Here is a 23,582-nt window from a genome sequence, read left to right as displayed (position 1 = left end):
AATGGGAAATGACTGCCTAGGAAGGAGTACTGCAAAAAGGGATCTGGGGGTCATAGTAGATCACAACCTTAATATGAGTCAACAGTGTAATACTGTTGCAAAAAAAAGCAGATTTCATTCTGGGATGTATTAGCAGGAGTGTTGTAAGCAAGACACGAGAAGTAATTCTTCTGCTCTACTCCACACTGATTAGGCCTCAGCTGGAGTATTGTGTCAAGTTCCAGGTGCCACATTTCAGGAAAGATGTGGACAAACTGGAGAACGTCCAGAGAAGAGCAACAAAAATGAACGGTCTAGAAAACATGACTTATGAGGGAAGATTGAAAAAACTGGGTTTGTTTTCTCTGGAGAAGAGAAGACTGAGAGGGGGCGTGATAACAGTTTTCAAGCATGTAAAAGGTTGTTACAAGGAGGAGGGAGAAGAATTGTTCTCCTCAACCTCTGAGGACAGGACAAGATGCTACGGGCTTCAATTGCAGCAAAGGAGGTTTAGGCTGGACATTGGGAAAAGCTTCCTGTCAGGGTGGTTAAGCACTGGAATAAATTGCCCAGGGAGGTGGTGGAATCTCCATCACTGGGGATGTTTACGAGCAGGTTGGACACACTGTTAGGAATGGCCAGGAGTGCAGGGGGCTGGACTAGGTGACCCCTCGAAGTCCCTTCCAGTCCCTGTGAGTCTATGAAAATAGGCTCAACTCCTTTTCCTAGATGGGGCCACGGACACACACACGGGTCACACTGCGCACCCACAGTCACCCTGCGAGAGAGCAGTTGAGCTGGAATAGAGCCCCCAGGTTCCTCGACTCCTAGCCCAGGGCCTCATCCACCGGTCCATGCTGCCTCCATTAAAATGGTTGAAATCTCTTGAATCTACTGGCTTCGGCCTAATATGGAAACACAAGAAAATATACGACAGTGACCCTCGGCTGTTTCCCCCATTACCCAGTACAGAACAGCGCATTCCCTCTCAAACACCAGAGGAGTCCAAGCATGCAGTGGCTTCAACAGACGTGAAGGACAGGAACATGCTCAGAACTCGTGCTGCCTGAAGAACAAGAGTGTAGCACATTGCTCCAGCTGCATGCAGGCCTGGTCTCTGCTACAAAGTTACGCTGACCCAAGCCAAATTGTGTCGACCTTGCTGTGCATGTGTCTATACCAAAATTTATCTCCTGCCGACATAAGCACCCTGTTACCGCGACGCAATAACACCACATTGCTGAGCAATGCAGAGCCACAACTGACCTATTTAGGTCGACAATGTGTGAGTACAGACACTGCATTAGTTGTGTCAACCGTAAGAGTCCTCCAGCAGCTGTCCCACGGTACCCCTCTCCCCACAACAGTGGCCATTCTCATCATGGTTTTGAATTCCACTGCCCAGGGGTCACAGAGACTGGAAGCTCACCTTCTCCCTTACAAACCTCCGCATGCTTTTTAAATGCAGTCTCCTGGTTGCCCACCTTGACGAGCACAGCTACCACCTCCCCTTTGTTGTGTGGAGCCAACCATGCCGGCTCCACGCATGAAAACAAGTACCAGACCAGGGGCGGGTAAACTTTTTGGCCTGAGGGCCACATCGGGTTTCCAAAATTGTATGGAGGGCCGGTTAGGGGAGGCTGTGCCTCCCCAAACAGCCAGTTGTGGCCCAGCCCCCGGCCCCTATCCAACCCCCCCTGCTTCTCACCCTCTGATGGCCCCCTCGGGACTCCTACCCCATCCAACCCCCCCTCCCGTTCCCTGTCCCCTGATGGCCCCCCAGGACTCCTGCCCCACCCAACCCCCAGACTCCCTGTCCCTGACTGCCCCCTGCCGCCCCATCCAACCCCTCCTCTCATTCCTGACTGCCCCCCCAGGACCCCTGCCCCATCCAACCACCCCTTCTCCCTGTCCCCTGACTGTCCACGGAATTCCTGCCCCTGACTGCCTCCCGCTGCCCCATCCAACCCCCCCCCTTCCTGACTGCCCCCTCGGGACTCCTGCCCCCATTCAACCCCCCTGTGCCCTGCCCTCTAACTGCCCCGCCCCCTATCCACACCCCCTCCCCCTGACCACCCCCTCGAACTCTCCTGCCCTCTATTCAACCCCCCTGCTTCCTGCCCCCTTACCACGCTGCCTGGAGCACCGGTGGCTGGCAGTGCTACAGCTGCGCCTCCCGGCTGGAGCCAGCCACGCACCGCGCAGCACAGAGCACCGGGTCAGGCCAGGCTCTGCAGCTGCGCTGCCCAGGAGCTCGCAGCCCCCGCCTAGAGCATCGCGCCGGTGACGCAGTGAGCTGAGGCTGCAGGGGAGGGGGAGAACAGCAGGGGAGGGGCCAGGGGCAAGCCTCCTGGGCCAGGAGCTCAGGGGCCGGGCAGGACAGTCCCACGGGCCACAGTTTGCCCACCTCTGTACTAGACCTACTCCTGTCTTGAGCAGGCTAGAAGACTTAGATCTTCTTGGCCTCTAGGGAAAGATGCTCTGCCACAGAAATATAGACATCTATGGGGCACGACAGGGATGAGCAGCAGTGCCATGGGAAAGTAAAGGAAATTTGCTAGGCATACCAGAAGGCGATGGAGGCCAACAACAAATCTGGTGCTTCCCCCTACACTTGCTGTGAACGCTGGCTTTGGAAGGGCCATATGACCATAGAGAAGGACTGAGAATGGAGACAGTGGTTGCTGCAGGAGAGGGAAAGGGACTGATAAGTGCATCAGGAAATGCACCAGGACATCATGGGTTTGCTCAAGCAACAAACTCTGACGTTGCAGAGTATTTCTGACCTACTTGCCCAAAGATGCTGGACTCAGCAGCCTTTCCAGGGCTTAGAGAGCTCCGTGGTCAGTGCTTCCGACTCTCCTCTGTAGGTGTAGGGAGGCAACTTGGTGTGCACCCGCAAACCTATCACTCCATTCCAGACAGCACGGAGAACCAGTTACACATCCACTGCCCTGTCAAAACCACACATCAGCCACAATGCACTACACCACAAAAGATTTACATACCTGAACGTAAACTATCACTGTTTGCTTGCGTTTTGAGGTGGGGTTTTAAAGTCTGGCTCACCAAGTTAGTGGTGCTAAAATGTTTTACCTTGTGTGTTTGCACTTTAATTTTGTTTCCTGCTTCTTTGCTCACGATGACATTTTAATTTTGGAGACTCAGAGTATATTTACCAGTTTACACCAGCATTATAGCTGCATTAAAGAATTCTTAATTCATACACACGAGACACACTATTTCATAAAAGCATCTCACAACACTACTGTGGGCTGACTATAAAAATGGTCTTTTAAAGCCTCCTTCAGATATATAGGTCCACAGTTGGCTCTTCTAACAGCCCTTGTGTCTGGCTGTTCAAATTCAGCAGACAGATGGTCCACCTCACCTCTCCGCCCTGGCAGTAGCCTGCCCCCCTTTGCCCCGTAGATATTATGCAGTACACAACATGCAGTATAACAATGAGGATTTTCTGGACAAAACTCAGGATAGGCTTCTAGGGGCACAAAGCTCTAAAGATATAGAGCAGGTTGCACAGAGGAGCCAAGAGGCCAGTGAAGAAGCTTGGCAACATGTGACCTCCAGAAGAGGTAAGCGGAATGTCCGGGTTCCAGTAACACAGACACAGGTAACTAACCGCTTTCATGTTCTCTCCACAGGTACCATTGCGGAGAGTGGACCAGATGATATGTCTGGGGGGAGAAAGCAGAAGGAGACTCTGCTGGTTGGAAGACATGAGATGCGATGTCCTGAGGTTGGGGGTTCCACGACCACCACTCCCAAGAGGAGAAGGCGGGTGGTGGTGGTCGGGGACTCTCTCCTCCGGGGGACTGAGTCATCTATCTGCCGCCCTGACCGGGAAAACCGAGAAGTCTGCTGCTTGCCGGGGGCTAAGATTCGCGATGTGACGGAGAGACTGCCGAGACTCATCAAGCCCTCGGATCGCTACCCCTTCCTGCTTCTCCACGTGGGCACCAATGATACTGCCAAGAATGACCTTGAGCGGATCACTGCGGACTACGTGGCTCTGGGAAGAAGGATAAAGGAGTTGGAGGCGCAAGTGGTGTTCTCGTCCATCCTCCCCGTGGAAGGAAAAGGCCTGGGTAGGGACCGTCATAGAATCATAGAATCATAGAATATCAGGGTTGGAAGGGACCCCAGAAGGTCATCTAGTCCAACCCCCTGCTCAAAGCAGGACCAAGTCCCAGTTAAATCATCCCAGCCAGGGCTTTGTCAAGCCTGACCTTAAAAACCTCTAAGGAAGGAGATTCTACCACCTCCCTAGGTAACGCATTCCAGTGTTTCACCACCCTCTTAGTGAAAAAGTTTTTCCTAATATCCAATCTAAACCTCCCCCATTGCAACTTGAGACCATTACTCCTCGTTCTGTCATCTGCTACCATTGAGAACAGTCTAGAGCCATCCTCTTTGGAACCCCCTTTCAGGTAGTTGAAAGCAGCTATCAAATCCCCCCTCATTCTTCTCTTCTGCAGACTAAACAATCCCAGCTCCCTCAGCCTCTCCTCATAAGTCATGTGCTCTAGACCCCTAATCATTTTTGTTGCCCTTCGCTGGACTCTTTCCAATTTATCCACATCCTTCTTGTAGTGTGGGGCCCAAAACTGGACACAGTACTCCAGATGAGGCCTCACCAGTGTCGAATAGAGGGGAACGATCACGTCCCTCGATCTGCTCGCTATGCCCCTACTTATACATCCCAAAATGCCATTGGCCTTCTTGGCAACAAGGGCACACTGCTGACTCATATCCAGCTTCTCGTCCACTGTCACCCCTAGGTCCTTTTCCGCAGAACTGCTGCCTAGCCATTCGGTCCCTAGTCTGTAGCGGTGCATTGGGTTCTTCCGTCCTAAGTGCAGGACCCTGCACTTATCCTTATTGAACCTCATCAGATTTCTTTTGGCCCAATCCTCCAATTTGTCTAGGTCCTTCTGTATCCTATCCCTCCCCTCCAGCGTATCTACCACTCCTCCCAGTTTAGTATCATCCGCAAATCCGTCGAATCGTGGAAGTCAACGAATGGCTACGCAGGTGGTGTCGGAGAGAAGGCTTTGGATTCTTTGACCATGGGATGGTGTTCCATGAAGGAGGAGTGCTGGGCAGAGACGGGCTCCATCTTACGAAGAGAGGGAAGAGCATCTTTGCCAGCAGGCTGGCTAACCTAGTGAGGAGGGCTTTAAACTAGGTTCACCGGGGGAAGGAGACCAAAGCCCTGAGGTAAGTGGGAAAGCGGGATACCGGGAGGAAGCACAGGCAGGAATGTCTGTGAGGGGAGGGCTCCTGCCTCATACTGGGAATGAGGGGCGATCAACAGGTTATCTCAAGTGCTTATATACAAATGCACAAAGCCTTGGAAACAAGCAGGGAGAACTGGAGGTCCTGGTGATGTCAAGGAATTATGACGTGATTGGAATAACAGAGACTTGGTGGGATAACTCACATGACTGGAGTACAGTCATGGATGGTTATAAACTGTTCAGGAAGGACAGGCAGGGCAGAAAAGGTGGGGGAGTAGCACTGTATGTAAGGGAGCAGTATGACTGCTCAGAGCTCCGGTACGAAACTGTGGAAAAACCTGAGTGTCTCTGGATTAAGTTTAGAAGTGTGTGCAACAAGAGTGATGTAGTGGTGGGAGTCTGCTATAGACCACCGGACCAGGGGGATGAGGTGGATGAGGCTTTCTTCCGGCAACTCACGGAAGCTACTAGATCGCATGCCCTGATTCTCATGGGTGACTTTAATTTTCCTGATATCTGCTGGGAGAGCAATACAGCGGTGCATAGACAATCCAGGAAGTTTTTGGAAAGCGTAGGGGACAATTTCCTGGTGCAAGTGCTAGGGGAGCCAACTAGGGGGGGCGCTTTTCTTGACTGCTGCTCACAAACCGGGTAGAATTAGTGGGGGAAGCAAAAGTGGATGGGAATCTGGGAGGCAGTGACCATGAGTTGGTTGAGTTCAGGATCCTGACGCAGGGAAGAAAGGTAAGCAGCAGGATACGGACCCTGGACTTCAGGAAAGCAGACTTTGACTCCCTCAGGGAACAGATGGCCAGGATCCCCTGGGGGACTAACATGAAGGGGAAGGGAGTCCAGGAGAGCTGGCTGTATTTCAAGGAATCCCTGTTGAGGTTACAGGGACAAACCATCCCGATGAGTCGAAAGAATAGTAAATATGGCAGGAGACCAGCTTGGCTTAATGGTGAAATCCTAGCGGATCTTAAACATAAAAAAGAAGCTTACAAGAAGTGGAAGGTTGGACATATGACCAGGGAAGAGTATAAAAATATTGCTCGGGCATGTAGGAAAGATATCAGGAGGGCCAAATCGCACCTGGAGCTGCAGCTAGCAAGAGATGTCAAGAGTAACAAGAAGGGTTTCTTCAGGTATGTTGGCAACAAGAAGAAAGCCAAGGAAAGTGTGGGCCCCTTACTGAATGAGGGAGGCAACCTAGTGACAGAGGATGTGGAAAAAGCTAATGTACTCAATGCTTTTTTTGCCTCTGTTTTCACTAACAAGGTCAGCTCCCAGACTGCTGCGCTGGGCATCACAAAATGGGGAAGAGATGGCCAGCCCTCTGTAGAGATAGAGGTGGTTAGGGACTATTTAGAAAAGCTGGACGTGCACAAGTCCATGGGGCCGGACGAATTGCATCCGAGAGTGCTGAAGGAATTGGCGGCTGTGATTGCAGAGCCCTTGGCCATTATCTTTGAAAACTCGTGGCGAACGGGGGAAGTCCCGGATGACTGGAAAAAGGCTAATGTAGTGCCAATCTTTAAAAAAGGGAAGAAGGAGGATCCTGGGAACTACAGGCCAGTCAGCCTCACCTCAGTCCCTGGAAAAATCATGGAGCAGGTCCTCAAAGAATCAATCCTGAAGCACTTACATGAGAGGAAAGTGATCAGGAACAGTCAGCATGGATTCACCAAGGGAAGGTCATGCCTGACTAATCTAATCGCCTTTTATGATGAGATTACTGGTTCTGTGGATGAAGGGAAAGCAGTGGATGTATTGTTTCTTGACTTTAGCAAAGCTTTTGACACGGTCTCCCACAGTATTCTTGTCAGCAAGTTAAGGAAGTATGGGCTGGATGAATGCACTATAAGGTGGGTAGAAAGCTGGCTAGATTGTCGGGCTCAACGAGTAGTGATCAATGGCTCCATGTCTAGTTGGCAGCCGGTGTCAAGTGGAGTGCCCCAGGGGTCGGTCCTGGGGCCGGTTTTGTTCAATATCTTCATAAATGATCTGGAGGATGGTGTGGATTGCACTCTCAGCAAATTTGCGGATGATACTAAACTGGGAGGAGTGGTAGATACGCTGGAGGGGAGGGATAGGATACAGAAGGACCTAGACAAATAGGAGGATTGGGCCAAAAGAAATTTGATGAGGTTCAATAAGGATAAGTGCAGGGTCCTGCACTTAGGATGGAAGAATCCAATGCACCGCTACAGACTAGGGACCGAATGGCTAGGCAGCAGTTCTGCGGAAAAGGACCTAGGGGTGACAGTAGACGAGAAGCTGGATATGAGTCAGCAGTGTGCCCTTGTTGCCAAGAAGGCCAATGGCATTTTGGGATGTATAAGTAGGGGCATAGCGAGCAGATCGAGGGACGTGATCGTTCCCCTCTATTCGACACTGGTGAGGCCTCATCTGGAGTACTGTGTCCAGTTTTGGGCCCCACACTACAAGAAGGATGTGGATAAATTGGAGAGAGTCCAGCGAAGGGCAACAAAAATGATTAGGGGTCTAGAGCACATGACTTATGAGGAGAGGCTGAGGGAGCTGGGATTGTTTAGTCTGCAGAAGAGAAGAATGAGGGGGGATTTGATAGCTGCTGTCACCTACCTGAAAGGGGGTTCCAAAGAGGATGGCTCTAGACTGTTCTCAATGGTAGCAGATGACAGAACGAGGAGTAATGGTCTCAAGTTGCAATGGGGGAGGTTTAGATTGGATATTAGGAAAAACTTTTTCACTAAGAGGGTGGTGAAACACTGGAATGCGTTACCTAGGGAGGTGGTAGAATCTCCTTCCTTAGAGGTTTTTAAGGTCAGGCTTGACAAAGCCCTGGCTGGGATGATTTAACTGGGACTTGGTCCTGCTTTGAGCAGGGGGTTGGACTAGATGACCTTCTGGGGTCCCTTCCAACCCTGATATTCTATGATTCTATGATTCTATGATTCTAATGGAGATGTTTGCCTCCCCGAAATCCAGTCTAGTGAGTAAAGAGTGCCAGCCACTCTTCAATCTACCAAAAGCACGTTAAATAGTCATTTTGCTATTTTGCTATTTGCTGATAGCTGAATCTTTCTTTGGCGATGTCGAGGTGGCCAGTGTATGTCTTCATGAGCCAGGAGCAGGCTAGGTTCCCCAGAATCACAACTGGCATTTCACATTGTCAATGGTAATTTGTCAGTCAAGGAAAAATGTCCCTGCTTGCAGCTTTTTGAAAAGTCCTGTGTTCTTAAAGATGCTTCCCTGACCAGCCCACACTGATATCAGAGATGCAACACCAGTGATCCACGAGTGCTTTTATAACCATGGGAAAGTATCTCTTTCTGTTTATGCACCTAGTGGCAAGGTGGGACAGTCCCAGAATAGGATGTGCGTGCCATCTATCACCTCACTGTAGTTCAGGAACGCTATGGCTGCAAATCTATGCACTATTTCCTGCATATTACCAAGACTAACAGTCCTGTGTCGCAGGATATACCTACTGGCCTTATACGCTTGGAAAAAAATGGCCCCCACTGTAGATTTTCTAACTTTAAACTGATTGGCCACTGACCAATAGCAATCCAGCGTTGCAAGCTTCCAGAGCATGATAGCCACTTGCTTCACCACAGTCATTGCAGCTGATTTTGACCTCCCTGCGCTGGAGATCTGAGGCGAGCTCGGCACACAGATCCAGGAATGTGGCCATTCGCATCCAAATGTTCTGCAAGCACTATCTGTCATCCCAAACCTGCATTACAATGCAATCCCACCCATCAGTGCTTGTTTCTCCAGCCCAAAAGCCAACATGCACTGGGTGGAGCTGCTCCATGAATGTCAGAAACAACTTGGAATTTCTGTTTGTTGTGTCCATCGGCACACAATTATTACACTGGAATACCTCTGCAGCTTCCTCACTGCATGGTCAGTTATAGTCGTACTACTGAGTTCTGCAGATACGGGAGAATCGTGCACCCTGTATTAGCAATAGTCATTGGAATGACCCTGAGCTCTGCAGGTGCATGCTTCTGCAAATACGGTGCACGCTGAAAAGTGACGAGTGGGACTGGGGGAGATTTTAAAAATGGCGTGAAAATTATAGGATGGAGCAAGCACCATGGAATAGAGAAAGTTGCATGGTGGGAACTTGACTCTCAGTTCTCAGAAATCCTTGGGAAAATCGTTAGTATCCCACAAAGCACTCAGACATGTCCCACAAGGCATTGTGTCAGGCAGTGGCACCCGCCACGCTGGGGTACCTACCCAGAGTGCACTGCATTTTACACTGACGCAACCACTCGCCGTGCGCGTGCACCACGCCGAAGCAAGCAACGATGCAGGCACACACGCCAGCAATATACAAAAGTCGCCAACTGGATACTGACGTAATTTGCATCGACCAAACTTTGTAGCGTAGACATGGCCTTAGATACAGTGACAGAAGACTGGGAGGCAGGAATAAACAATTTCCCATCCCCTCCTTCTGCAGCCTTGTGCAAGTCACTTAGTAGATTTCCCTCGCTTACCCCCACCTGTAAATCTGGGATGACCATCCTTGTTGTGTGGGCTAATTGATAATGAAGGGCAATAAGGAGGAGTTTTAAAGTATATTAGGAAGAAAAACAATTCTAACAGGGATGTTGGTCCATGACTAGATGGAAAAAGTGGAATTATCAATAATAATGCAGAAAAGGCAGAGCATTCAATAAAGGTTTCTGTTCTGTGTTTGGGGACAAGACAGATGATGTGGTAATACCGTATGAGGATGATGAAATACTGTCCATTCCAATAATATCTCAGGAGGATGTTAAACAGGAACTATAAAAATCAGACATTTTAAAAACAGCAGGTCCAGATAACTTGCACCCAAGAGTTTCAAAAGTGCTGGCTGAGGAGCTGGTGGACCATTAATGTTGATTTTCAATAAGTCTTGGAATAGTGGGGAAATTCCAGAAGCCTGGAAGCTAATGTTGTACCAATATTTAAAAAGGGTAAATGGGAGGACCTGGCTTGTCAGTCTGACATTGATCTGGGGCAAGATAATGGAGCAGCTGATATGGCACTCGATTAATAAAGAATTAAAGGAGGGTAATATAATTAATGTCAATCAACATGGGTTTATGGAAAAGAGATCCTGTCTAACTAACTAGATATATTTTTTTATGAGATTGCAAGTTTGGTTGATAAAGTTAACACTGTTGATGTAATAGACTCAGACTTCTGAATGGCATTTGACTTGGTACCACGTGACATTTTGATTAAAAAATTGGAACAATATAAATCAACAGGGCCCACAGTACATGATTGAAAGCTGGCTAACTGAGGGGTCTCAGAATGTAACTAGAAATTGGGAAACATTAGCAAGCAGTGTGTTTCTAGTGGGGTCTTGCAGTGACCTGTTCCAATTTAACATTTTTATCAAGGACCTGCAAGAAAACATAAAATCATCTCTGATAAAGTTTGCACGTGACACACAAATTGGGGGAGTGGGAAATAATGAAGAAGACAGGTCACTGGTACAGAGTGCTCTGGATCCCTGGGTAAGCTGGGTACAAGCAAAAAATATGTTTTAATAATGCTAAATGTAAACGTGTACATCTAGGACCAAAGAACATCGGCCATTGTGACATGATGGAGGGCTCCACCCTGGGAAGCAGTGACTCTGAAACAGACTGGGGGATTGTGGTGGGTAATCAGCGACCGTGCGGTACCTGTGCAACCCCGTGGCTGAAAAGGCTAATGCGATCCTTGGATGCATAAACAGGGGATCTCGAGTAGGAGCAGAGGGTGATTTTCCCTCTGTATTTGGCACTGGTGCTACAGCTGCTGCCCAGTAGCTGTGCCCAGTTCTGGTGCCTACAGTTCAAGAAGGATGCTGATAAATTGGAGAAGGTTTAGAGAAGTGCCATGAGCGTGATTAAAGGATTAGAAAACCTGCCCTACAGTATTTGACAATGGGCTCTTCAAATTGGCACAGAAAGCTATAACATGACCCAATGGCTGGAGGGGAAACTACATAAATTCATATTAGAAATAAAGTGTACGTTTTTAACAGGGAGGGTAATTAACCACTGGAACAGTTTACACAGGGTCATGGTGGATTCTCCATCACTAACAATTTTTAAATCAAGATTGGATGTTTTCCCACAAGATTTGCTCTAGAATTATTTGGGGCAGTTCTAGAGCCTCTATTATACAGGAGGAGGTCACACTAAAGAAGAGAAGACTGAGGGGGGAACATGAGTGTTAACAGTTTTCAAGTGCATAAAAGGTTGTTACAAGGAGGAGGGAGAAAAATTGTTTTCGTTAACCTCTGAGGACAGGACAAGCAGCCATGGGCTTCAATTGCAGCAAGGGCAGTTTAGATTGGACATTAGGAAAAACTTCCTAACTGTCAGGGTGGTTACGCACTGGAATAAATTGCCTAGGGAGGTTGTGGAATCTCCATCTTTGGAGATTTTTGAGAGCAGTTCAGACAAACACCTGTCAGGGATGGTCTAGACCAGTGTTTTTCAAAGTTTGGGTCATGACCCAGTTCTGGGTCGCAGCATGTAAGGCATTGGGTTGCCTTGCTCAGCTCCTAGCAGCTCTGGTCAGCACCGCCGACCGGGCCAGCTTCTAGGCAGAGGAGCCACGGGGCTCTGCATGCTGCCCCCACCCCGAGCACCAGCTCTACATTCCCATTGGCTGGAACCAGCCAATGGGAACTGGGAGGGGTGGTGCCTGCGGGCAAGAGCCATGCGGAGCCAATTGCACGCCTCCGCCTGGGAGCCGGGCCTGCTGCTGGATGCTTCTGGGGTGCAGCACGGTCCATGGTGCCAGGACAGGTGGGAAGCCTGTCTCTGCATCCCAGCTGTGCCACTGACCAGGAGCCACGGGAGGTATGCCCGCGCCCCAACCCTACACCGCAATCCCCTGCCCCAGCCCTGGGCCCCCGCCAACCCGGAACCCTTTCTTGAACCCCCAACCCCGCCGTTGGGTCGCGGGCATCAACAATTTTCTTCAACTGGGTCCCCAGAAAAAAGTTTGAAAACCACTGTTCTAGACTAGGGGTTCTTACAACAAAATTTTTGGTGGCCTCAGAGTGTGGCCACCAACTGTTGCTGATGGCCGTGCTGACAATTTTTCCTAAAATACTTGATTAACTTTAGGAAAAACAAATAAATATGCACAAAAACATGTCCAAACCACTGTAATTTATTTATGTAGGGTTTTTTTAGACTCAGTAGTAAAAATAATTTACAGTTGACTCTATTCTTTACTGGACCAAAACAGAACAGAAACAGAAATAAGGCGCTTTGCATGTTCTTGTCTTTTTGTTGTTGTTTCTTTTGCTTTTTTGGTTGCACTTTTTTTCCTTCTAAGACTTGCTAGCTGGTAAGTCTTCTGCTGTGAAAAGTGATATCTGTATGTTTGTTAATATCACTTTTCACAGCAGATTTACTCAGCCCTGGCAAGCACTGGGACAAATTAAGCCCTGGATGGGGAGGCGGGCAGGGAGGCAGCGGGGCACAGGGACAATGGCAGGGGTGGCGAGCCTGAGGCTGGAGCCTGGAACCAGAGCCTGCCACTGTGTGGATGGAGCCCGAAGCCCTGTAGCTAAAGCCTGCCTCCCCTGCCCCTGGGAAAGTGGGGAATCCACCAGCTGTCTGCACCGCCAGTGTTTGTGTCTCTAGAGGGGGGCAGGGCCCAACCGCTGCTAGCGGCCCTGGGAGAGGGGACACTGCTTTGCCCCCCCCGCCCAGGAGGCTGTGGCTGCAAGAAAATGGCCTAGTGGCTGCATTTGAGAAACACTGGTAGACAATACTTGGTCCTGCCATGAGTGCAGGGGACTGGACCCGATGGCCTCTTGAGGTCCCTTCCAGTCCTACAATTCTACAGTTCTATGAAATGATCGCAATGGTCCCTCCTGGCCTTCCAATCTAGGGAATAAGGTTTGGGAAGCCCTTCGAAGATGAAAAGTGCCGTGTCGATTCTATGCATTGATTTTAAAAGTGACTGCAACTGTCAAGGCACAATCAATAAATTCCTGTTTGTCTGCTACTGAGAAATACAACAGGGCTCCCAACAAGATCCGGCAGCATGTGGCAGGGTGTTAGCTCTTGAAAGACAAAGCTGTCCTGCTCCAGCTGAGCTACATGTGGGCATGGCTGGAGATTCCTTCTTATCCTTTCCCTTCTTTCTGCTCTTCTGTTCCCTCCCCTGCACCAGACACACACCTCCTGGATGCAGGCAACTACCCTCATACAGAACTTCTGAGATTCCATTATAGTGGGGGAGGAGCCTTATCAGAGGAAAGATATGCACAGAGCAAGCCCTTTGGGATGATGGACAGAAGCAGCACCAAACAGACCTCTGGTCACTGTTGTCTGAATCCTCTCAGCTGTGTATTTGGGGAATCTGACTGTAAACCTAGATTTACCAGGGAAACAAGGCAAACATCCACACTGGTCCCTAACTCCCTTCCGACTGTGTAAGGCACCTTCTGCATGCTGCACCACATTAGATAAGGGATCACTTAGAAGAATCAGCTGGCGGTCCGACGATTTACTTATCCCTGACATTCGCCAAAATAGATGCACAGAGCTTTACCCACACAACTCCCACCACAGGGCTGAAAATAAAGGGGCTGAGGGGGCAGAGAGAGCGTCTGCACAAACACACTAAGTGAACAAGGCAAAAAAGGAAGCATGTATCAGTGATCTCTCAGAGGGGACAATTGCTGGTAACTGAGGTTCTGCTATTTGCTTGAATGAATTACTTACTAGGACTTAAAAAGAAAAGGAGTACTTGTGGCACCTTAGAGACTAACCAGTTTATTTGAGCATGAGCTTTCGTGAGCTACAGCTCACTTCATCGGATGCATAGCATATCGTGGAAACTGCTATGCATCCGATGAAGTGAGCTGTAGCTCACGAAAGCTCATGCTCAAATAAACTGGTTAGTCTCTAAGGTGCCACAAGTACTCCTTTTCTTTTTACGAATACAGACTAACACGGCTGTTACTCTGAAACCTGTCATTACTTGGACTTGTGCAAAGTGGCTCGCATCTAGCTTTCCAGTCACCCACTTGTTTATCTTTGGATGCTCAGAACATCTTCTTCTAAATGTTCCAACAGCAAAGGTGACCCAGTAATGAGATAACTCACACATGCTTCTTTCCACCCATAACATTTTTAGGGGAACCCTTGAAGATCCCCAACTGGTGACTATTTGTCACTCTCTCTCTCCCCATCTATCATTTTGATGAATCAGAAAACAGTTAATGACAGGATAATTCTAAATCTTGATACTGCAGCTACAGACCTGCCAAGTTGTGACAGCTTAAAAATGCTTGAAAAATGAGGCCAAAAATGAATGACTCCCATCCACAGATAAGTTTCTGAGAGGTCTGAGACATGGGCTGCTGCTTTATAAACGGCTCCCTTCCTTCAGGAATGATACATGTTGCTCACAATCAGCACCATGGACTAACCACCACACGGGCTAATTCCACACGAGGCCCTTTTCTAGCCTCTTCTGCCCAGAGGTCTTCGGGCTCTTTGCAGCCATTATTTAATTCCACCACTTGATGAGTCCCAGGGAGAGGCCTGATTTCCTGCAGTGCTGAGCACACACCGGTTCCACTGAAGCCAGTGAGAGCTGCCCACGGCATCTCGGGAGATGGGGCCAAGAAGGCCAGCATCGCCCGCAGCAGGTCAGTCACAGAGGCAGGACTAGAACCCAGGAGTCCGGAGTCCCAGGCCTGTCACTTACCCACTAGACAGCACTTCTCTAAGGCCCTGATCCTGCCAGGAGCTCTCTGCGGGGCGGACCCTGTGCTCTGGTAGAGACTCACTGGCCCAGGCTCTCCTGCAGGACAGGGGCCTAAGTGTTCACATAAAACCAACCAGGTTCCCAGAGGGATGGGCTAGGGGTATCGGACAAGGCTGGCCCGGAGACCCAGCTAACCCCGAAGAGCTCCATCCCCGAACAGGGTCTTACAGTCTCTTGCTATGACCCTTCCTCCCCCTGGTAACCTGGGGGGAGTGGTTTGGGGCACCCTCCAGGGCAGGCTGGGGGGACACGCAGGCTGGGAGGGGGAGGGATGGAGCACCCTGCGGGGCGGGGGCGGTCAGGCGGGGAGGGGGAAGGGCAGTGGCACCCAGCTGGGAGGGGTGGTCAGGCCTGGAGGGGGAGGGGAGAGGCACCCTGCGGAGTGGGGGGGGGTCAGGAGGGGAGAGGCACCCAGCAGAGTGGGGGGGGTCAGGGGCACCCAGCGGGGCGGGGGCGGTCAGGCCGGGAGGGGCAGGGGCAGGGGCACCCAGCGGAGTGGGGGGGGGGTCAAGCGGGGACGGGGAGGGGCAGGGGCACCCAGCGGGGCGGGGGGGGGGGTTAGGCGGGGAGGGGCAGGGGCACCCAGCGGGGCGGGGGGGGGGGGTCAGGCGGGGAGGGGGAGGGGCAGGGGCACCCAGCGGGGCGGGGTGGCGGTCGGAGGGGGAGGGGCACCCAGCGGGGCGGGGGGGGGGTCAGGCGGGAAGGGGGAGGGGCAGGGGCGCCCAGCGGGGCGGGGGGGGAGTTAGGCGGGGAGGGGGAGGGGGAGGGGCGCCCAGCGGGGCGGGGGCACGTTACTCACCGGGCCCAGTGGCTCCCGCAGGCCGGAGCCCCTCCCACTCCCGGCCCGCTTGGCAGCGCGAGGGCGGCGTCTCCTCTCCCTCCCGCGGCCCGAAGCGACTCGCCCGCCGCGATCAGCGGGTCCGCTGCCCACACTCAAGCTGGCGGCGGCGGCCTCACTGCCCTCTGCCCTCCTTCAACATGGCGGTGGCGTCCTCCCGTTGGGATCACGCGGCGGCCCTTTCCCATGTGACCCCGGGTGAGGCCTGTGCCGCCATCTTGCCTCCGGGCAGAGAGGAGCCGTTTGCCAGGAGTTGGCCCTTTCCCTCCTCCCCGGTTCGGGGGTTGGTTTCCCAGCACCGCCCCTCGCCCCCAGACAGGTCCTGGGAGATGGCCCCGCCCACTGTCCGGACCCACCGTGGCTATGGGGACAGCGTGGCAGCACTGCGGCCCGGGGCAAGCCCGTCACAGCCTTACGAGGGGCACCGTGGGTCAGACCCAGGGCCCGTCTAGCCCGGGGCCGCTGCACGTGCGGGTGAGGGGATGAGCAGGACAGGGCGATTTATCCAGTGATCCATCCCTGGTCGTCCAGTCCCAGCTTCTGGCCGCCCGAGGCTCGGGACACCCAGGGCAGGGGGCTGCCTCCCTGACCATCGCGGCTAGCACCATTGGTGGAGCTGTCCTCCAGGAACTTGTCTGGTTCTTTTTTGAACTCAGTTATACTTTTGGCCATCGCAACATCCTGTGGCAAGGAGTTCCACAGGTTCACTGTGCGTTGGGTGAAGAAATGCTTCCTTAGGTTTGTTTTAAACCTGCTGCCTCTTAATATCCTAGGATGATCCCTGGTTCTTGTGTTATGTGAAGAGGTAAATAACACTTCCCTAGTCACTTTCTCCACACCAGCCATGATATTGTAGACCTCTGTCATCATATCCCCCCTTAGTCATCTCTTTTTTTACATATGGAACAGTCCCAGTGTTTTCAAACTTTCCTTGTATGCATCCGATGAAGTGAGCTGTAGCTCACAAAAGCTCATGCTCAAATAAATTGGTTAGTCTCTAAGGTGCCACAAGTACTCCTTTTCTTTTTGCGAATACAGACTAACACGGCTGTTACTCTGAAACTTGTATGGATGCTATTCCAGACCCCTGCTCATTTTTGTTGCCCTTCTCTGTACTTTCTCCAATGCCAATATATCTTTTTTTGAGATGGAGTGATGAGAACTGCACACGGAACACCCCCAGTCTCTTAACGCGTCCATACAAAGAGAGATTAATTTGGTTCTGAGTAAACTAGTTTGTCTGGCTCTTGCAGTCCATATTACTGAGGGCTGGGAGTGCAGCTAGCGCTTTATAACAGATAGAGTGTGTTGCTTTAATTGAGCTGATTCTAGAAAGTGAGTGGCTTTTTGTTGTACAATAATTAACAGAGAAAACTGCCCAAGTTCTGTTTTGCAGGCATTGCTGGGTAAGTTCCTGCATATAAACAGGACTCATTTGCAGAATGCCAGGTTCTGAATTTCTGGTGGGTTTTACCCCAGTTGGTATAACCTGCCATTATAGTTGGCCCCAGACTACTCCCGTCTAGTACAGTAAGTTGAATTACATTGTCAAGTAGTGTTGTTAATGAGTTGTGTGACCCAGAGATCCCTTAGTGCCAATTGGCAGGGGGCACAGAGGGGTGCCTGGGGGTTTACAGGGATCCACTGGGTCAGATATCTACATAAAAGTTCACCAAAGGGTAGCATATGAAGTAACTGTCTCCGTCTGGCTGTTGGTATGCCTCACCATGTATGCCTATTTTACTCCTGACAGAATTCTGTGCCCATGCGGAGGCACAGAATTCATATGGCCCGAATATTTCTGTGCCCCCCGCACAGAAAAACGCAAAAGAAATCTGCAGGGGGCCACGCGTCTCTTCCCCGGCAGCCCAGGCAGTGTCTCTGTTCCAGCATGCTTGGAGCAGCTTCAGAGACGCAAATCACTGCCGGGGGAGGGGGGCTCAGTGTGCGTGCTTGTGGGGGAGACGTTGATCACTGTCAGGGGGGCACGGCTGACCAACAAGCGAGAGAGACTCTGGGTATGTCTACACTGCCCACGTTACAGCACGGCCACAGCAGCCCTGTGACGTGGGCAGTGTAGACACACTTTATCGCATGGGGAGAGCTCTCCTGGCGATAAAAAAACCCACCCCAAACAAGTGGTGGTAGCTTTATCACCGGGAGTGCGCTATACTGGCGCTTTTTAACGCTCAAACTTTTGTCGCTCGGGTGGTGTTTTTTCATACCCCGGAACAACTAAAGTTTTAGTGCTGAAAGTGGCAATGTAGACACAGCCTCTGTCCCTCTCTCTTGATACTGCGGTTGGAGGGGAGTGGAGGAGGGTAGGTCTTTTTGTTATGCAGGAGGAAGGCTCTGTCCCTGAGGCAGAAGTGTAGCAGCCTTCCTGCCTAGTAAACTGTAACTTCTTGAAAACTGAAAAAACAGTTAAATATTGGTATCATGTGACTGAAAATTGTTTGTTTTTAAGTTAAAGAAAATAGCATTTGTAAAAAAAACCAAACACATTTTGTTAATCTTGCTGTTGATGGTTAATTGATCTCATTCTCTGAGGCAGAAATGTAGCAACCTATCTGCATAGTAACATTGTTAATTATTCTATTGTTAGTTAACTGTTCCCATTCTCAGTCAATTAATTCCCCCAGGAGCATAAAAACCTATAAAAGTTTTAAGGCCTCCACATTGCCAGAGTGATGTAAAGCCTTATAAATGATAGTAAGGGAATCAGCTAGGAAGATCTATGTGCTTTCTCACTTTTTTCCTGTGCCAAAGTGGCACAATGGGGTTAGATTTTTACTTACCCATTTAAAAAAAAAAAAAAGACTTTTGAGGGCAAATAAAACATTTACCCAGCAATCAATAAACTATCAGGACAATCAGAACCAAGCACTTCCCAAAGTACCCAGCTAGGTATAGGACAATGATTAGCAAAACTGTATGACTTCCACGTATGAAAGTCTGACCAATTTAAAATGACATTCTACTTTTTGTTTTCTGTTTGGTGTTCTGTTAATGCTACTGTAACGAGGCTGGCTTTGTGGGACCCAACGTAGAGTGCCAATTCAGGACGAATTACTTCAAGCAGGGCAGTTATAGCCCAAGGCTGTGGTTCCTTTGCATACCAAGGCAAACCCAACCAGAGAGATAGAGAGGACTTCAGTCTCTACCCACTGGCTAACCACAAGTCACACAAGCAATTCCCTTAGACACTCCAGTTTCCCAGTATCACCACCAGTGCCACTCGTTATGGGGATGAATGGTTATGAAAACTAATACCCCAGTAAAAGAAAAAAGGTTCTCTAGATCCCAAAGGACCAAGCCCCAGACCCAGGTCAATGTACAAGTTAGATCTTGCCCACCAATCACGCTGTTGCCAATCCTTTAGGATCTAAATCTAAAGGTTCATTTTTAAAAGGAAAAAGAGACAGATGAGAGCTAGAATTGGCTACATGGAAGCAATTACATACAGGGATGGCAAAGTTCTTGGTTCAGGCTTGTATCAGAGATGGAATAAACTGCAGGTTCAAATCAAGTCTCTGGAGAACATCCACAGCTGGGATGGGTCACTCAGTTCTTTCTTCAGAGCTTCAGTTTGTAGCAAAGTCCCTCCAGAGGCAAGAAGCAGGATTGAAGACAAGATGGAGAAGTCGCAGCAGCCTTTTATAGTCTCTTGCTGTGTGGTCTTTCCTTCTTTGTTCCAAAGACAAGCATTCCAGCACATGGCATGAAAGAACCTTAGAGTTCTGTCCATGGGCATGTTCCTGCATACCTTGCTGAGTTGCAAGGCGTGTCTGCCTTCTCTCAATGGGTCAGTTGTATAGCTGATGGTCCTTAATGGGCCATCAAGCAGGCTAGGCAGTGCTGACGCCAAATTGTCTGGGATGTCACCCAGAAGCATAGCACAAGTTTGACAACAGACAGTATAGAGCCAATACTTATAACTTTAAATACAAAAATGATACATGCACACAGACAGCATAATCATAACCAGCAAACCATAACCTTGTCTTAGACACCTTATTTGACCCCCTTTATACAAGATTTAGTGCCACTATAGGACCTTGGTTGCACCAATGATCTATATGGTCCCAGTTCATGTCAATAATGTTACACCTTGCCTCAGGGGTTTTATGACAATGACTTCTAGCACTCATGCTGCCTCTAATAACTGCTTCTAAGCTAGGCCTGGTCTACACTAAAAAATTAGGTGGGCTTAGTTACGTCACTTAGGGCTGTGAAAAGTCCACAGCCTGAGCAATGTAGTTAAGCTGACCTAACCCCGACTGTAGACAGTTACTAGTTACTGCCTCTCAGGGAGATGGATTACCTACACTGATGGGAGTACCCCTCCCAATGGCATAGGTAGTGTCTGCATTAAAGCATGACAATAGCACAGCTGAAGCTGTCTTTATCGGTGTAGCTAGACTGAAGGCTGTCTTCAATTGTAGCTGCTGTGAAAGATTTTTGTGTTTCACAATTTCCAAAATCATAGTTTTCAGCCAATGTAGGCAAAGCTCTTATAAAACATTCAACATTTTCCCCTCATTCTTGGATTCTCTGCTGAAAACATGCTCCTTTCATAAACCACATTTCTCTGGGGTATAAAGTAGGCATCAAAAATAGCCAGAACCCTTTCATAGTCCTCTTTGTGACTGTCTTCAGAAAAGTCAAAGAATTTAAAAAGAAAAGGAGGACTTGTGGCACCTTAGAGACTAACCAATTTATTTGAGCATGAGCTTTCGTGAGCTACAGAATTTAAAGATATCCTCTGCCTGCTTCCCCATAGCATAAATTAAGGATGATACCTATATATCTCAGGTGTCTTTGTAAAGCTTGTTTGCCAGTTGAAATCTTGCAAAATCCTTGTCCACTGTGAAGGTTTCTCAAAGCTGAAGTTCTCTGGGGCATTGAAGAGTGGCATATCCTTAAGATCCTGCAACCTTTGATGCTGTTTTCCTTCTGTTTCTGTTCTCCTGTGGCACTAGATCAGTGGTTCCCAAACTTTAACAAGCCGCGAACCCCTTTCACTCAAATGTGAAGTCTTGTGAACCCCTTCCTAGAAATGAATATTTCCAGGGATTTTCTCCCTTACCTCAGCATAAATTATAAAAGCAGTGATCTTGGAAAAATAAAATTTGTTTTTATGAGATGCTTATTACACGCTATTTATTATTATTTATCATTACAGTATTTGTATTACATTACGAAAACAGCAACATTCTTCCAAGATCTCACTTTTGATTAAGCCTGTTATAAAACAAGGCTCCTATCAGTGGCGCCAGTAGAAAAAAAGGGTGCGGGGGCAAAGCCCCTGCGCACCCTGGGGCGGCACCTCCAGAAAAGTGGGGGGGCCCCATCGGGGCTGCCGTAAAAAAAGGGGAGGGACCCACGGTGGGGCATGCCGACGCGGGGGCAACACGTGACCCTCGTTGCCCCCTGGTACTGGCGCCTCTGGCTTCTATGTTTCATCAGGGAGTATCAGATGTGAAACAGCAGGAAGGTATTTAAGAAGCCAACTCAAGAGTTCCTCCTACACAAGCATTCAGGTCTTGAGCAGTCCAGGCAAACAGCGCATGTTACAACAAAGCTTAAACTTGTTCTTCATAATAATTTAAAAACAATACTAGCTGCCTATTTAATTTTAAAAACAGCAAAAAATATCCACCTCCCTTTCTATTTCATATAAGGAGTCTTGAAGTTTAAATCTCCTCAGTGTGATAGATATGCTTGCTTTGATCTGCTTAGCTCTTGGAAGTCCCCCAGGCTCCGGGCCCCATGCTGCCCAGGGTCCCTATGGAGAGCTCCGTCCTCCATTAGGGAATTTTTTCCCGAGAACCCCCTGTAACATTTCGTGAACCCCCAGGGGTTCTCGAACCCCAGTTTGGGAACCACTGCACTGGATGGAAAATAAAGCAAGAGAAGCTGAGGAGGTGTACAAGAGAAGGGATTCTAAAAAGGTTATTCTAGTATCTAAACAAGTGATATTACAATTCTTGAACTGTTGTGGCATTGTGAATGTTCAAACTGCACAGAAGCACAAGGTACATGTTAGATTGGATATCACTTGCAGGGAGAACACGTGAAGGACAAAGACTAACCTATCTCAGTACAATCAACAGATGCAACCATCATGGAGACAACTTACGATGGAGTCAAACATCTTGCTCTGGACAGACAACAGTGAGAGAAATAGGTTCCCTTATGTTCCACTAGGCACAAGAGTTTAAAACTAAAGCTTTGCAAAACAACCAAACATACATGAAATATTATCCAGGCCTCAAGATTTCTTCCTCTAGAGTTTTGTGTTTATATTGTAGTGGGAGAGTCTGTGGGGTCTGACAGATTTTAATGGCATCTCCTCCTTCGTATATTTTGGTCATACAAATGTTTTTGTTAGAGTGAATTTTTCTGGATGAGGTCCTTTGTATGGGTCTTGGAAGAGTTCTGTCCAGATTTTACCATCTTGGATTGCTGAATGTTTTTTCTTTTTGTGGATTTAAATTAATTCCTGGTACAGCAGAAGGAACTGGAGTCTACTGTGGGCTGGCGTATGGTAGATCATCACTTTCTCCTGCTGGATGATTCCTACAGACCACAATCCAAATTTTAATTAAAAAAAAAAGGCAGTAGACTGTCTGGTAGTAAAGCTAATTTTCAAAATGTGACCCAAACAAAAACTAATGCAGTAAGGTCTGCCTGAGGCTACAGCCAGCCTGAAGTAATAGCTCTGAGGTGTGAATTACAACTCCTAATCCCAATGGAGTGTTAACTCTGAAGCCTAATGATGCTCTAAATGTCAACAGTTAACTTTTCCACTGTTTATCAAAGCAGATTACAAAAAGAGGGACAGTCATATAAAGGGCTGCACGATCTACACAAGCCTCATCTCCCCTAGGTTGCTGTGGTATAAGTAACTTTTTCTTTAGTTTATGGAAGTTTGTATCATAGCCTTTCTCTTGCCTTCTCTTTCTTTGTGTTATAGCCTTTCCCGCTGGGTGACCGATTCTCTCTTGAGGATTCTGTGTGAGTTTTATTTGACATTACCCCTTGTGCTGGGGAATTTCAGTGTTGCCAACTTTCAGAGTTTTATCACAAGTCCTGTGATATTTGACATCTGTCTCAAAGCTCCAGCTCCTGGAGGCACGGCTGCCAGTGACTCCCAGCTCTGTCCTGGTAATCTTCGGTCCCTCCTGCTTGCAGAGAGAAGTGGATGCGGCCGAGAGGTTCAGGACCCACATAAAGGCCCCCCTGCAGTGCATCCGGGCCCTTACATTCCGTTTTGAAGCCCGGGGGGTGATTTGGGGGCCGACGGGCGACCTGCGACCGCCGGAGGATGCCAGCCCTGGGGGTGGGGGTCATTGGCCCTGGGCGGCGGGATTCCCGCCCCGCGCGGTTCCAGCCAAGCAGAGCCCAGCTCCGGGGTGCCGGCGGGCCAGGCCCAGGCCTGCGGGATGGGTTGGGCACACGGGCCTGGGTACCGTGGGCCGGGGCCTGGCGGCCGGGCTGAGTCTCGGCTCCCTGCTGGGGCCAGCGGACGCCGTCGCCCTCCGCAGGCTCGAGCTGGGCCCTCCGACAGGTCGCCCCGTCGCCATGGCAACCCCGCCCGGGCCGCCTCTGCCCGCAACCAACATGGAGGCCCCGGCCTGCCTCCTGGGTCACGTGCCCGCCGCCGGCGCCGGAGAGCAGAGCGGAGCTCGCGAGAACAGCGGCCCCCTCCCCGCGAG

The 23,582-nt window shown here is 49.7% G+C and overlaps 1 protein-coding gene across 11 annotated transcripts in view; it reads right to left on the bottom strand.

The window, feature by feature from the left end:
- Window positions 1-16,000, bottom strand: part of UIMC1 (ubiquitin interaction motif containing 1) — a 59,836-nt gene extending 43,836 nt beyond the window's left edge. For 5 of the 11 annotated variants that reach the window (XR_006283385.1, XM_037907429.2, XM_043521248.1 and 2 more), the window contains exon 1: window positions 15,823-15,998. The gene's annotated coding sequence lies outside the window, so the exon portion shown is untranslated. Of the gene's footprint in view, window positions 1-15,822 lie in introns of all 11 variants that reach the window. The other 6 variants (XR_006283384.1, XM_043521244.1, XM_043521245.1 and 3 more) reach the window with 4 other exon arrangements.
- Window positions 16,001-23,582: the final 7,582 nt, after the last annotated feature.

This window comes from Chelonia mydas, chromosome 8, assembly GCF_015237465.2.
Source record: "Chelonia mydas isolate rCheMyd1 chromosome 8, rCheMyd1.pri.v2, whole genome shotgun sequence".
In the NCBI taxonomy this organism is placed as follows: domain Eukaryota; kingdom Metazoa; phylum Chordata; order Testudines; family Cheloniidae; genus Chelonia; species Chelonia mydas.
Note: the sequence above shows the minus strand (reverse complement) of the source record. Positions and strands in the feature narration are given on the sequence as shown.